This window comes from Nicotiana tabacum, chromosome 8 (genome assembly GCF_000715075.1).
Source record: "Nicotiana tabacum cultivar K326 chromosome 8, ASM71507v2, whole genome shotgun sequence".
Taxonomy (NCBI): domain Eukaryota; kingdom Viridiplantae; phylum Streptophyta; class Magnoliopsida; order Solanales; family Solanaceae; genus Nicotiana; species Nicotiana tabacum.
The window spans coordinates 40,941,282-40,955,873 of NC_134087.1; positions in this window are offsets into that span (position 1 = coordinate 40,941,282).

Below are 14,592 nucleotides of genomic sequence, written 5' to 3' on the forward strand. Positions count from 1 at the left end.
GCCCTAATATTGGTAAAGGCAACTAGGGAATGGAGGCCCTATGTCTAAAATCTCAACTTAGGGATTGAAGCCCTAATATTGGTAAAGGCGACTAGGGAATGGAGGCCCTATGTCTAAAATCTCAACTCAGGGATTGGAGCCCTAATGTTGGCAAAGGTGACTAGGGAATGGAGGCCCTATGTCTAAAATCTCAACTCAGGAATTGGAGCCCTAATGTAATTTTAAAAATAAGTTGATATTGGGGATTCTACACTAACCCCTTTTTTGGAATTTTCTTCTTATTTCTCTTTTCGTTTTTTTTAATTATTTTTTGTTCAGTAAAAATGCAGGAAAGAATTTGGAGGAAACTTCCCTTTTGGGTTGATTCCTTGCTGCAAAGCTGTTTCTTGCACTTGTACATTTCTTTTCCCTCTTGGTTGCACCTGCTTCTTGCACGGTTGCTTTGGATTGCACCTGTTTCAATTTTCCAAACAAAGAACAATTGTCAGTTTGAGAAACGGTGGTTGGTTCGGTGGCCTTGATCATTCCAATTGCTTGGTCCCGACCTCATTTCTGTTGAGAAGCTTCGCCATTGATTGGCTTCAAAGGCGACCCCCTTTCAAACTGATAAGACTCAGATTTCAAGATTTCATTATGACTCGCCATTTTGTTCTCATTCCGCTTTCCAGACCTTTGCCTTTGACTTTCTTCTCTCTTTTTTTCTTTTTTTTAATGCCTTTACTTTGGAGGTAATCAAACATCATGATCAGTCGGGATTGGACTGACGCACCACTGAGGTTGGGTATTTTCTTCACCTCTTGCCAGACGGAGCTCTGTGAAACCGGTCCTGCCACCTTTTCTTTCTAACACATTTTGGAATTTAGGGTTAAGCCGAAAGGGATTCAAGGAAAGGTAAACAAAGAGCGGAAAAAATGATTTTAAAAGAGAAGCGTCCCTTTCGGGGGAAAAGAAGGACTTATGTGAGGTGCATGTTGGCTTCAAACTGATATGACATGCTTTTTGAACTGGATGCCCGAACCTTACGAACTTGCATTTCCTCATGAACCAAAATGGATCTATGTTTCCCAACCAGGGAACCTTGTCAGAACTTCTGTGATGAAATCATCTTTTCGGCCGACAGCGCCCTTTGCGGGTTTTCGCTAGTCGACCTCTCTCATTTCTCTTCTCACCATCGCCCGATAGTACCTTTTGCGGGTTTTCACTAAACGGACTCTCTCATTCTTGGTTTCTCTACTCTCGTCGCCTCGTGGTGCCCGAAGGTTTTCACCGACAAGACTCTCTCATTTTATTTCTCTCAATTTTAGAATGCATCACCTTCCAACCCTGATATTTCTTGGTTTCCCCCGTCTTTGGCAATTGATCTGAAGGACTTGTACTTGGTTTTTTGGTAAAAAGAAATGTGGATGAAATTGCAACTTCGGAACCATTTGGTGTGCCCGTGGTTGAACCATTATAACATCTGCCCCAGTTTCAACTTCAGGGAAAATTGGATTTTGTTTTGGTGTGACTGAACCCCAGAGAGAGGCTACCTACGTATCCTTTTGGAATCAAGTCAGACGTAGTTCAGGAGAATCATTTGTGTGTTTTTTTTGGTTTCCACGGTGCTTTTGGAGTCCAAAGAGGGTAGCCAAAGAAATGTAACCGGCTCAAAGGGTTTGTAGAAAGAGTTGATAGTGTTTGGGTAGCGGGAATAAAAGCCTTTATCATCTCAAATGTGCCAACACATCACCGAAGTAAACTCAGACATAGTACCTTTTGACTGCATCCGCGTTCACAGCTGTTTCAGGATCATTTCTTTCAATATCACCCAGATATAACGCTCCTCTTGGAAATATCTTCCTGATGATGTACGGACCTTTCCAATTAGGAGAAAATTTTCCTTTCGCTTCTTGGTGATGTGGGGGAATGCGCCTTAATACCAGTTGACCTACTTCAAAATTCCTGGGTCGCACTTTCTTATTGTAAGCACGGGCCATTCTTTGTTGGTACAACTGCCCGTGACAGACTGCAGCCATTCGTTTTTCGTCAATCAAGGTCAACTGCTCCAATCGAGTCTTAACCCACTCGCTATCTTCAATCTCTGCTTCGACAATGGCCCGGAGCGAAGGAATTTCTACCTCTGCCGGTATCATAGCCTCGGTCCCATAAACCAACAAGTATGGGGTTGCGCCTACTGATGTGCGCACTGTAGTGCGATATCCCAGCAAGGCAAAAGGTAACTGTTCATGCCACTGTCTGGAACTCTGGATTGTCTTTCTCAAAATCTTCTTGATGTTTTTGTTTGCCGCTTCAATAGCGCCATTGGCTTTGGGCCGATAAGGAGTGGAGTTCCTATGCATTATTTTGAACTGTTCGCATACGTCCTCCATCAAGTGACTATTCAGGTTTGCCGCATTATTTGTGATGATAGTTGCAGGAATACCGAAACGACAGATAAGATTTGAATGTACAAAATCCACCACGGCTTTCTTAGTGACCGATTTGAGAGTGACAGCTTCGACCCATTTTGTGAAGTAATCAATAGCGACCAATATGAATCTGTGTCCATTTGAGGCTTTTGGCTCGATTGGCCCAATGACGTCCATGCCCCAAGCAACAAATGGCCAAGGTGCAGACATGGGATGCAGTTCTGTGGGAGGTGCATGAATCAAATCACCGTGCACCTGACACTGATGACACTTTCGAACGAAACTAAAACAGTCCTTTTCCATGGTCATCCAGTAATAACCCGCTCGAAGGATTTTCTTTGCTAAAACATACCCGTTCATGTGGGGCCCGCATACTCCCGCATGTACCTCATGCATGATTCTTCCAGCCTCTTCTGCGTCAACACATCTCAACAAATTGAGATCCGGAGTTCTTTTATACAATACCTCGCCGCTCAAAAAGAATCCACTCGCATGCCGCCTAATAGTTCTCTTTTGATCTCCAGTAGCATGTTCAGGGTATTCTTGTATTTTCAAGAACCTCTTAACATCATGGTACCATGGCTGGGTACTTGGTCCCGCCTCGATTACATTACAGTAACCGTGTTTTTCCCTGATTTGGATTTCCAAGGGATCGATGTGGGCATTGCCTGGATACGGTAACATTGAAGCTAAGGTGGCAAGTGCATCGGCTAGTTCATTGTGACACCGCGGGATATAACTGAACTCTATTGATTTGAATCGCTTGCTGAGATCCTCCACGTGCTGTCGGTAAGGAATAAGCTTGACATCTCGAGTTTCCCATTCACCCTGGGCTTGTCGGATAATCAGATCAGAATCCCCCAAAATCAACAAATCTTCAACATCTTGATCGATCGCCATATTCATGCCCATGATGCAGGCTTCATATTCATCTATATTGTTAGTGCAAAAGAAACGAAGCCTAGTTGTGGCTGGATAGTGTTGACCAGTGGGTGAGATCAAGATTGCCCCAATTCCTACACCTTTGGCATTTACAGCCCCATCAAAGAACATCTTCCAAGCATGAGCATCTTCCAAGACTACTCCTATGGTGTTTATCTCTTCATCTAGAAAATAAGTACTTCAATGGTTGGTACTCATCATCAATCGGGTTCTCAGCCAAATGATCTGCTAACGCCTGGGCTTTCATTGCCTTGCGAGTGACATAGACTATGTCGAATTCAGTAAGCAAGATTTGCCACTTTGCTAATCTCCCAGTAGGCATCGGTTTCTGGAATATGTACTTCAAAGGATCCAACCTGGTTATGAGGTAAGTAGTATGAGCTTGGAGATAATGTCTCAATTTTTGAGCGACCCACGTCAAAGCACAACACGTTCTTGCCAACAAAGTGTACTTGACCTCATAAACGGTGAACTTCTTGCTTAAGTAATAGATTGCTTGCTCTTTCTTTCCAGTTATGTCATGTTGTCCGAGGACACAACCGAAAGAATTTTCCAAGACCGTCAGATACAAGAACAGGGGTCTCTCTGGCTCTGGCGGGACCAAAATTGGAGGATTTGAAAGATATTCTTTGATCTTGTCAAAAGCCTCTTGACACTCAGCCGTCCATTTGATTGCTGCATCCTTCCTCAATAGCTTGAATATGGGCTCACATGTGCTAGTCAGTTGGGTAATGAATCGACTGATATAGTTTAACCTGCCCAATAGACTCATCACGTCTTTCTTCGTTCTTGGAGGAGGTATATCTCGGATAGACTTTATCTTTGTTGGATCTAACTCGATACCTCTCCTGCTTACTATGAAACCTAGAAGCTTGCCCGATGGGACTCCGAAGGCGCATTTAGCCGAATTCAGCTTCAGGTCGTACTTTCTCAGCCTCTCAAAAAATTTCCTCAAGTCTCGAACATGATCGTCCTGAGTCCTGGACTTGACTATCACGTTGTCTACATACACTTCTATCTCTTGATGCATCATATCATGAAAAATGACAGTCATGGCTCTCATGTAAGTTGCCCCGGCATTCTTTAAACCGAACGGCATAACCCGATAATAGTAAGTACCCCAAGGTATAGTGAAGGCGGTTTTCTCGGCATCTTCTTCATCCATCAACACCTGATGATATCCAGAGTAACAATCTACGAAAGACTGTATCTCATGTTTGACACAGTTATCAACAAGGATGTGGATGTTGGGCAATGGGAAATTGTCTTTAGGACTTGCCCTATTCAAATCTCGATAATCCACACACACCCGAGTTTTCCCATCTTTTTTCGGTACAGGAACTACATTTGCCCACCACGTAGTATACTGGACTACCCGAATTACTCATGTTTTCAACCGCTTTGTGATTTCTTCTTTGATCTTATCACTGATATCAGTCTTGAACTTCCTCTGCTTCTGTTGAACTGGAGGACAATCAGGGTAAATTGGCAATTTATGCACCACTAGATCAAAACCTAATCCTGGCATGTCATCGTATGACCAAGCAAACACATCTTTAAATTCAAAGAGTAGTTGAATTATTGCATCTCGCATTTTCTCATCTGTGTGAATGCTTTTTTTGGTTTCTCGGATTTCTTCAGGAGTTCCCAAATTAACCGGTTCGGTGTCATTCAAATTCGGCTTAGGTTTATTCTCAAAGTGTTCAAATTCTTAATTTATTTCCCTAAAAGCCTCTTCTTCGTCATATTCTGGTTCTTGGTTCATTATTTCACAATTAGACGGCTCGTTTGGATCTGGGCGTGAAGTCCGCAAGCATGTCATATTATTTAAAGCCGCATTATTATAACTGAAAGGAAAAGATAAAAGAAAAATAGCAAAATCAGAAAGAATAAAGAAAAAATGATGAAATACTGATTTTATTCCTTGGAATTGGGAAGATAACAGGGTTTATATCTCAGGAAATTAAAACAGGAAACTAAAGAAAAACATCCGAGTTACACTCTGGGATAACTCGTGATGCAGGAAAGGTGGCAGGACAGGTCTACCCGGATTCCTGCCTAACTGGGAACGATGTGGCCTCCCAATTTTGAAGCTTAGCATTTGGCCCCATGTATAGCACCTCAGCGGTGCTTGTTCCTTCTCCCAGCTGAACCATGTGGGTTTTTTAAAGCATTTCTCTCATCACCCCATATATTTCCTCAATCTTTTAGGCCGTAAAGGCCTCATCATCTTCTTCTTCAGTGTACTTTGGTCTGACGAAAGTTTCGTACAAATGTGGCAATGGTTGAGGCAACTTCCATCCCTCATTTTTTCTCTTCTTTGCCAAATCTTCATCTTTTGGAGTGGGGTGGAAGCCTATCCCAAAGAGTTTCTTAGTGGAAGGCAAGGTGATAGGTTCAGTTATTCCTTGCAACGATTTTCCAAGTCCTTCTCCCGGTTTGAAACCCCGACGGATCATTTCTTTAGCAACCATGATGAAGTGTTGGACAAGAAAGGTTGGGGGCAAGGGCTCCCTTCTTCATACTGCTCCGCCAGCACAACTTCAAAAGCCTGATAAACTGCGTGCTCACTCCCTTCTCTTGCTTCAAGATATGGTATGGATGGGTCCCGATAAATAGACTGTTCGTCTTCTCCGTGGACAACAATTTCCCGATCTTCATATTCAAACTTCACCATTTGGTGGAGAGTGGAGGGTACAGCCCCTGCAACATGAATCCAAGGTCTTCTGAGGAGAAAGTTGTAAGATGTGTCCATATCCAGTACCTGGAAAGTTACTTCGAACTCCACCGGCCCGATAGTCAATATCAGGTATATTTCTCCGAGGGTGTCCCTCTTGATGCCATCAAAAGCTGTTACACAGACATTATTGGGGCGAATCCTTCCGGTCCCAATTTCGATTCTTTGCAACGTGGAGAGCGGACAAATGTCAACACCCGAACCCCCATCCAACATTACTCGCTTGACGTAGTAGTCTTCACACTTGACTGTCAGATGTAAAGCCTTGTTGTGAGCTGCTCCCTCCGGAGGCAAATCGTTCTTGCTAAAAGAAACTTGATTAACCGCAAAGAACCTTTCCGTCATTCTTTCAAGTTGTTCAACTGAAGTCTCAGCCAGTACATACGCTTCATTCAAGGTTTTGAGCAGGATCTTCTGATGTTTGGCGGACCTCATTAGCAAAGATAACATAGACACTTGTTCAGGGTATTTGCACAACTGATCCACCACTTCATAGTCAGGCATATTCATCTTCTGGAAGAAAGCCTCTGCCTCTTCAGTGGTTACGGGCTTCTTGGGTGGGAAGCGCTTCCGTGTGGCATTGTTCACTTCTTGAATGTCTGAATATTTTCCAGCAGAAATATTTTCTGGAAGTTCCCCCGTGATTTCTTTACCTTTGTATGTAACCAATGTTTGTTGTAATTCCATGGTACTGTAGACGGGTCTGTCATTGGCTTCTGTGGCACGCGTCCGATAACCACTAGCTCATTCAGCCGAGGCGGTTTAATCGTCCCCCGGACCACATAGGCCCCTTTCGACACGTACATCGGTATTCCCCTTTTCATTTTGAATCTCTGTGGCTTCTCTGATCGACCTCGTGGAATATAGAGAACCTCATTCTTCGAAGGCACCATCGTCTCTGTCTTTGTCTCAGCCTTCTTTTCGAGCTCAACCTTGACAGTATTAGTCTTCTTTTCCCCTTTCTATTGCTTCAAGGCTATTTTAGGCTTTCTCTCTGCATCGACAATGGCGATTATAGCTTTCAGGGCAGGATCAAACTCCTTGTCCTCACAGATCATCCCAATCAACGACCCATTATTGTGAGTGGGCAACGGATTGTTGGTCACATTTGGGACCTCCTCATCCCTTAATACTATCTTTCCCTGTTCTATTAAGTTCTCTACCGCCCTTTTTAAAGTCTAACAATCATTGGTATCATGCCCTTCTGCTCCCGAATGATAAGCACACCTGACACCGGCTTTGTAAGCAGGTGATGCTGGATTTTGCCTTGTCTAAGGGACTGGTTGCAGGAAACCCATCGGGACCAGTTTTGGGAATATGGTAGAATACAGTTCACCAATAGGTGTGAAAGTTTGTCTTCTGGGTGGTTCTTGAGGACGGAAGTTATTCTGGGGTAGTTGTGGATTATAGTGGTTTCGGTAAGGAGGCTGATTTCTGGGAGGTAGAGCTTGATTTCTGTTGGCTTATTGTTGTGGCCGGACATAAGGCTGAGTATTCATGACCGAGTATGGCTGAGGAGTATAGGCCAAATCTTGGTGAGGGTAATAATGCTGCGGGGTGCTCTATGAGAAAAGGGATCTGGGAGTATAGTTTCTCTTTGTACCCGACGCTGCCATGAATGTTTCTTCCCTTTTCTTTCCCTTTGCTATTCCTCCAGACCCACCCTGAATGGCTTGCGAGGTAGCTCTGATAGCAGATTGGCTTAGAATTCGGCCCATTTTTAGCCCATTTTCTACCATATCTCCGATCTTAATCGCTTCTGCGAAAGGTTTTCCCATGGCCGACATCATGTTTTGGAAGTAATCTGATTCTTGAGCCTGGAGGAAAGTAGTGACCATTTCTATTTCATCCATGGGAGGTTTTACCCTTGATGCTTGCTCGCGCCATTTAATAGCGTATTCTCTGAAGCTTTTTGAGGGTTTCTTCTTCAAGTTTGGCAAAGAATTCCTATCTGGTGCGATGTCAATATTATATTGAAACTGCCTTACAAAATCTTTGGCAAGATCGTCCCAAATGTGCCATCGAGATATGTCCTGATCCATATACCACTCTGAGGCTATGCCCACCAAGCTTTCTCCGAAGTATGCCATCAACAATTCTTCTTTGCCGCCAGCCCCACGCAATTGGTTGCAATACTTTTTGAGGTGAGCAATGGGATCGCCATGCCCATCATATTTCTCAAACTTCGGTGTTTTGAACCCTACGGGCAGGTGCACGTGAGGGAACATGCATAGATCAGTATAGGAGAGACACTCTTCTGTCCGCTTAAACCTTACATATTTTTTAAGCTCTGCTCGAGGCTCCTCATTCTTCTCGCCATTTCATCTTGTTCAGGAGCTTTGGGATTTCGGTCTTTCCTAGGTGTAAGCTCGTATTGAGGTTGCTGAGGGTGAGCGCTGGTGGTAAACCGAGTTGGTTCCAGCGAGAAGGATGGTGCTTGAAATGTGAAGGAAGATGAATCAAAGTTAGGCCGGGGTATAGCGGGTTGTGCCGCAATTGGACAAGGCAGTGCAGTGAATATGTTTGTAGCCACATCTATCATTGACACCCGGGGATAAGAATCGGAGGGTGATCTAGCGGAGTGGGCTGAAATGGTAGGATACCCGAATGGGGTAGTTGGATAACTTATGGGGGCGTTGGAAGTCCCACTTGTCCTAGAGAACAGCTCGGGGAATCCAGGGATTACACTCGGCGGCTCTTTTCCATTGTTCCAGTCATCCAACATTTCCAACATGCGAAGCCGCAAGATTCAGTTTTCTTCAGCAGTTGCTGATTCGGAAGTTGGGATGGCCGAGATTGAACTCTCTTCGGAAATAGGAATCGTCGGCAAAGGAATTTATGAAGACATCTCTACACTTCCCTTCGATCTCGTGAAGTAAGTGTGAATACTTCCTCTCGACTTAGTGACGGGCAGCTGAACACTTCTTTTCGACCTCGTAAAGTATGAATGTGAGGCCAGACCTCCACAAAACCAAACCACCTTTCTAAAAACCTGGACTTAGCAGCAAGCAAACGGTTAGTTTGAAACAAATAACAGACAGGTAATCTCACATTGGGGTGTGATGCACCTATACAGTTAAGTGAATTTCTACATGTTTGCGTCGATGGCATACGTCATTCCGGCTTCTCTTTATGCTCACCTTTATTTATATTTTTTTATTATTATTATTATTTTGGTTTTACAACCTTTCTTCTTATTTAAGGTTCCAGTCGAATCTTACGAAGATTGCCTACGTATCACGGCCCCGCGTGAATCAGAACAAGCGTAGTTCGGGACAAACAAATGCAAACATAAAGAAACACATTTTTTTTTTATTTTTTTATTACTAAACATTCTATTATAAACTAAACATTTTTTGAAAAAGGGAGAATAACAGACTTGAAATAAATACAAACTCAAAAACTACTGATACACCCTGATGCAAAAAGACAAACAAAAGATGCCAAGACGGAAAATACCGACTCGACCTATAAATACATTAAAGTTTTAAAAATTGGCGCCCGCGGGGCATCATTCGGCCTCGCCGTGGGCTTAGGTGCGAGGTCCCTTTCAAGTTGTTCCAGCTCATACATGGTTCGCTTGACATAAATCATCACTGCCGAGATGAAGGTAGTGTTGGTCATATCTTCGCACCGTAGACACCTCCTAATGATGGAATGGGCGATGGTCTTAATCTTATCCCTGGTTTGCCCCTTTTCTATGAGTAGGCGCTCTATTTGATCATTACGGGCTTTCAAAACCCGAGAATCCTGGAGATGTTGATTCTGCCACTGCTGAATTTCTACTTCCATCTGGGCCAGTAAATCATAGCAATGTCTATTTTCAGCTTCAAAGGTTCGGGCTTGCTTAGCCGCTTTGTACTCAAGAGTGACCACCTTTCTCTTCAAATTGGCAATGGTTTGCTCGTGATCCCTTTTCAACTGCTGCAGGTACCGATTGCGCTCCTCTGTTCTTTTTGCCAAGTGTGCCTTGAGTCCTGCTATGGTATTCTCAAAATTTTCCAACTCACTCCGGCACTCACTAATTTCCATTTTTAAAACTTTTATCAGTCGCTCATCCGACCGGCTCCTTTGTTGGTTATCGGCGGCTATCCTTATTTGCTGGATTTGGGCCCTAAGCGCCTCGTTTTCCTGGGCCAACCTGTTCTTTTCTCCCAGAACAGTTGCAACTTGCACATTGTTCTCAAATTTTAGACCTTCAATTTGTTGTTTCAACTTGGTGATTTCAGCCCGATAGCCTTTTTCTTTTACTACCCAATCCCATTTCTCCTGTGATGACTCGACAAAATTCAGGATATGGGGTCTTTTAGCCGACCTTTTATGCTCAAGTTCTCTTTTGTACCACACAAGGTACCCTGGTGCTACTTCACCTTTGGCCCGATCCTCTACGCAAGTATCTGCTTTTAAACATTGGCATTCATTCCAGATCTGGCGGACTTTGCTTCAGAAAATTGTCCGTCAGGGCTAATCTCAATTGCTTGAGCACTAAGATCTTCCTCGTGTGGCACTATCTGGCATCTCCCGAGTTGTCTCAAAACTCGATAGGGCGCGTAAGGCTGAATGCTCTTAAGTCCCATCAATAGAAAGTGGGTCCTAGCGGCCGGCATATATATGACATCATCAACAAACAACCATCCCAGTGTCCACTGTATTTGGCTAGTTGTGAGGGTTCGAAAGAATGACATCCATGCCATAACTCCCTCGGGTAGACTGACCTCCTTGATTCTCGGGTAAAACTCTTCTATGCAAGTCTTCTTCGAGGAACCATAACTCAAAAGCTCGGAACAGTGGCAGAGATGTTCAGTCATCCATATTTGTAGCAGCAAATTACACCCCTCGAAAAAATTCCCTCTGGCTTTGCAGGCTGTGAGAGCTCGAAAGATATCAGATACTACCATAGGCGCGAAAGTGCTTTCATTTTGAGTGAGCAAAGTACTGACGACCCCGGATATTTTCAGATCAATGTTTCCGTCTTTCCTTGGAAACACCAAAAGGCCCAAAAATGTAATCATGAAAGCCACTCATCTATGCTCATCCCACTTCTGACGGTTACCTTTGCTGCATAACTTGTTACCCGGATTGTTGAATCCTCCTACATGACCATATCTGTCGTATATGAAGCACGGATTATAGAAACCTGCAGCCAAATCTGGGTTATGGACCGTCTTGGGTATCTTTAATGAATCTAGAAACCGATGCACAGTGACAGCTCTTGGGGCAACCAGGTATTTTTGCCTTAATTGAACTTCAGCATTTCCGATGTACCCGGCTATTTCCTCCAAAGTCGGGGTGAATTCAAAATTGGAGAAGTGGAAGACATTGTGTGCCGGGTCCCAGTAGGTGACCAAAGCTCTTATGATATCTCCCCGAGGCTAGATTTCCAATAAACCCGTGAGACCTTTTAGATATTTCTTGACCTCATCTTGCCCTTCACCACCTAGATCATCCCACCATAGCCGCAACTTGACAGGGACTTTAGTCATTATCGAAAAGTGTTCATTTTGCATTGTGCTCATCCTGCACATTTATTAAGGTGATTTAAGCAAAAATTATTTGACTCAAAAATGATTTGACTATATTTTAGAAAGAAAGATCCGATTTCCCGAACACGGCCTTTCAGCACTTCGGGGATGAAGATTTTAAGACTATGAGGGTCAACCGATCAAAACTCTAAAGGATGATCGAAAGTGGCCGTTTATGCAAAGTCAATCTTCCGCCGTCCCTTTCGGGAATATTCGGCTACATTTGACAAAAGCGGCATCACCCGACTCATTTATGATGAAATTAAAATTCTGACATTTTGGCTATTTCTGAAAAAGGGGAGGTTGGACCCGATGAGGGTTGCCTACTCACACCTTGTGAGAATCAAACCGGCGTAGTTCGGGCCGATAAAACAAACTTTTTTTTTTGAAAACAAGACTCTGTTTTTTCAAATTCTCAAAAATTCGGCAGAGTTCCGACACTGCTAGTTTTTCAAAGCGGGTGATTTAACTTTTTTTTAACCCTCGTACTTCTGTCTCTCTTTTCATAAAATATTCAAAAGCCGGTCAGCATGCAAGTCCGAAGCAAATAAATGCACAAGTAGAAGCAAGTAAGATGCATCAGGATGGTCTTTTGTCATTTTGGTACACCTGTCCTAGACAGACCCAACCCCTATGTTGAGCCTCCAAAGTCAAATGCACGTGATGCAAACAAACGTTCCTATTAGGAATCCGACATGAATCTGAGTTATTCTAGGTTCATAACCTGGGTATTTGTTCTAGACTGTGCACCCGAGCGGACAACTCGAGTCGAGGAGGGGGCTACGTACCGGGGACCCGCGGGATCGTCCGACTTTGTAACTGGTCTGGCCTCTTTCTTATTTCAGGTATTGACACTGACAGAATAGGGAGTCTCGACCAGCGAGCTCCTCCCCGGAGGTAAGAAGAGAAGGGTTTCAGCACAGTTTATATACAGTTCAGATAGTATCAAAGCGGAAAAAGCAGCATTTAGCACCTTAGGCCCAAACATATAAAAATCAGATAATAAACAAAGCCAAATATAACAATTCATTTAAGCTCGAATTCTAAACCCTGAACCAGAGATTCTGGCTTCGTTTCCCCAGCAGAGTCGTCAAAGCTGTCACACCTCCTTTTTGCACGCCTACCCCGAAGGATAAATGCGTGAGGGAGTTTTTCCAATTTAAGTGACAATATTCAAAATGAGATTATTTATTTAATTCAGAGTCTCCACTTGGGAAAGGTTTGGCTTTTGGTGTCCCAAGTCACCGGTTTATCTTGAATCCCAATTCGAGGAAAATATTCGACTTTCCAAATAAAGTCTGCGAACCAGAAATTCTAAGTAAGGAATTCTGTTGACCCGAGGGAAGGTGTTAGGCACCCCCGAATCCCGTGATTCTAGCACGGTCGCTTAAATTGTTGTAATGGCTAAATATCTGATTTTTATACATGTTATGACCTGTGTGCTTTTATTAAGTTTAAACCGCTTTTATTATTATTTTTTAATAGAATTGCAGCGTCGTGAAAACGTATCTCGAACCTCGTCACAATCAATGTACCCGTGGTCATAGACACGTTTCGACTCTGTTGAGATTTGGATTTGGGTTGCACAAATGCACACCCATACTTAGGGAAGTGATTTTATTAAAGACGCGCCCTAAGCGATTGGCGTATCGTTATTTTGGGCAAGGCCGTGAAACTTTGCTAAATGGCCCGTCCCGGAGTCTAACCAACTTTACAAACACGTATAGAGGGCCCCGCAGCTTGTGCATTTTTTTGGCGAGGCTCGTCTCATTTGTTATTTTGTTTCAAAAGAATTGCAATGTCATGGAAACGCATTTCGAACCACGTCACAATCGATGTACCCGTGATTGGTCGACGTATTTCGACTTCGTTGGGATTTGGATTTGGGTTACATAAATGCACACCAATATTTAAGAAGGTAAGATTAATTAAGGGGCGTCCTAAAGAGACTAACATATTGTTATTTTAGGAAAAGGCCGTGAAAATTCGCTAAACGGCCAACTCCGAAGTCCAACCAATTATTGTATACGTTTATTGAGGGCCCCGCGATTTGTAATTTATTTGGCGAGGCTCATCTCATCTTTATTTAAGGCCAAATCCTAAAAGACTATGATTTTCTGTTTATTCTTGTCTCAAAATAAAGAAAAGGCCTGAACTAACTAGCATGCTCAGGTATCATCATTTCAATTAATATGTCAAGGGCAAATAAGCCCTCAAATCATTGGGCCTTAACTGGATTTCCATCCAAAAGGGACTGCGCCAGCTTATAGTCGACATATTTATTCACAAAAATAAGCTTGTATGTGCATAACCAGGCTAAACTTTGGTATTTACATGAGCATGTACACATGGAGATTTGGTGTTTCTGATTGTATAAAATTAGCCCATCCTTTTACGTTTCTTTGCAGCGAAGATTGGGACAAACAAAAGTAATCTACGTGTGATTTTTACCTTTTAAAAAAACCTACAATTTATGTAAATGGGTTCAGTATCAGACTATGAAGCCTGGAATCAATACAGTTTCTCGTTAATTCACAGAATTAAAGTTAAGGTCTCATTCAATGTTTATGCTTGATCAGACGTTAGTTCAACTAAAGTTTACACAATCAGAGCCAACCATACTGAATCTGTTATCATTACATATTACACTACATCAATAATGTCCCAAAGGTCCCAAAACAGTCTAACAAAAGTCCAAATTAGACAGTCAGGGTTTGTTTGCACATGAATTGGAATCGAATTATATTAGACTCTAGTATCTATTTAGCTATTACTACATAACAATCCAAACAAACACATTTCAGGAATCAAATATGCGAGCATCTCTCATTTCATCTTCACTTCAAAGTTACATCAAAAACCTTAATTTGAGTGTGTACCTGGATGTTGAAACACAAGAAGAAGAAGAAGAAGATCAGCAACAACAATATGGCAACAGTAACACAACAAATAACAACAACAACAACAACAGTATCAACCAAGC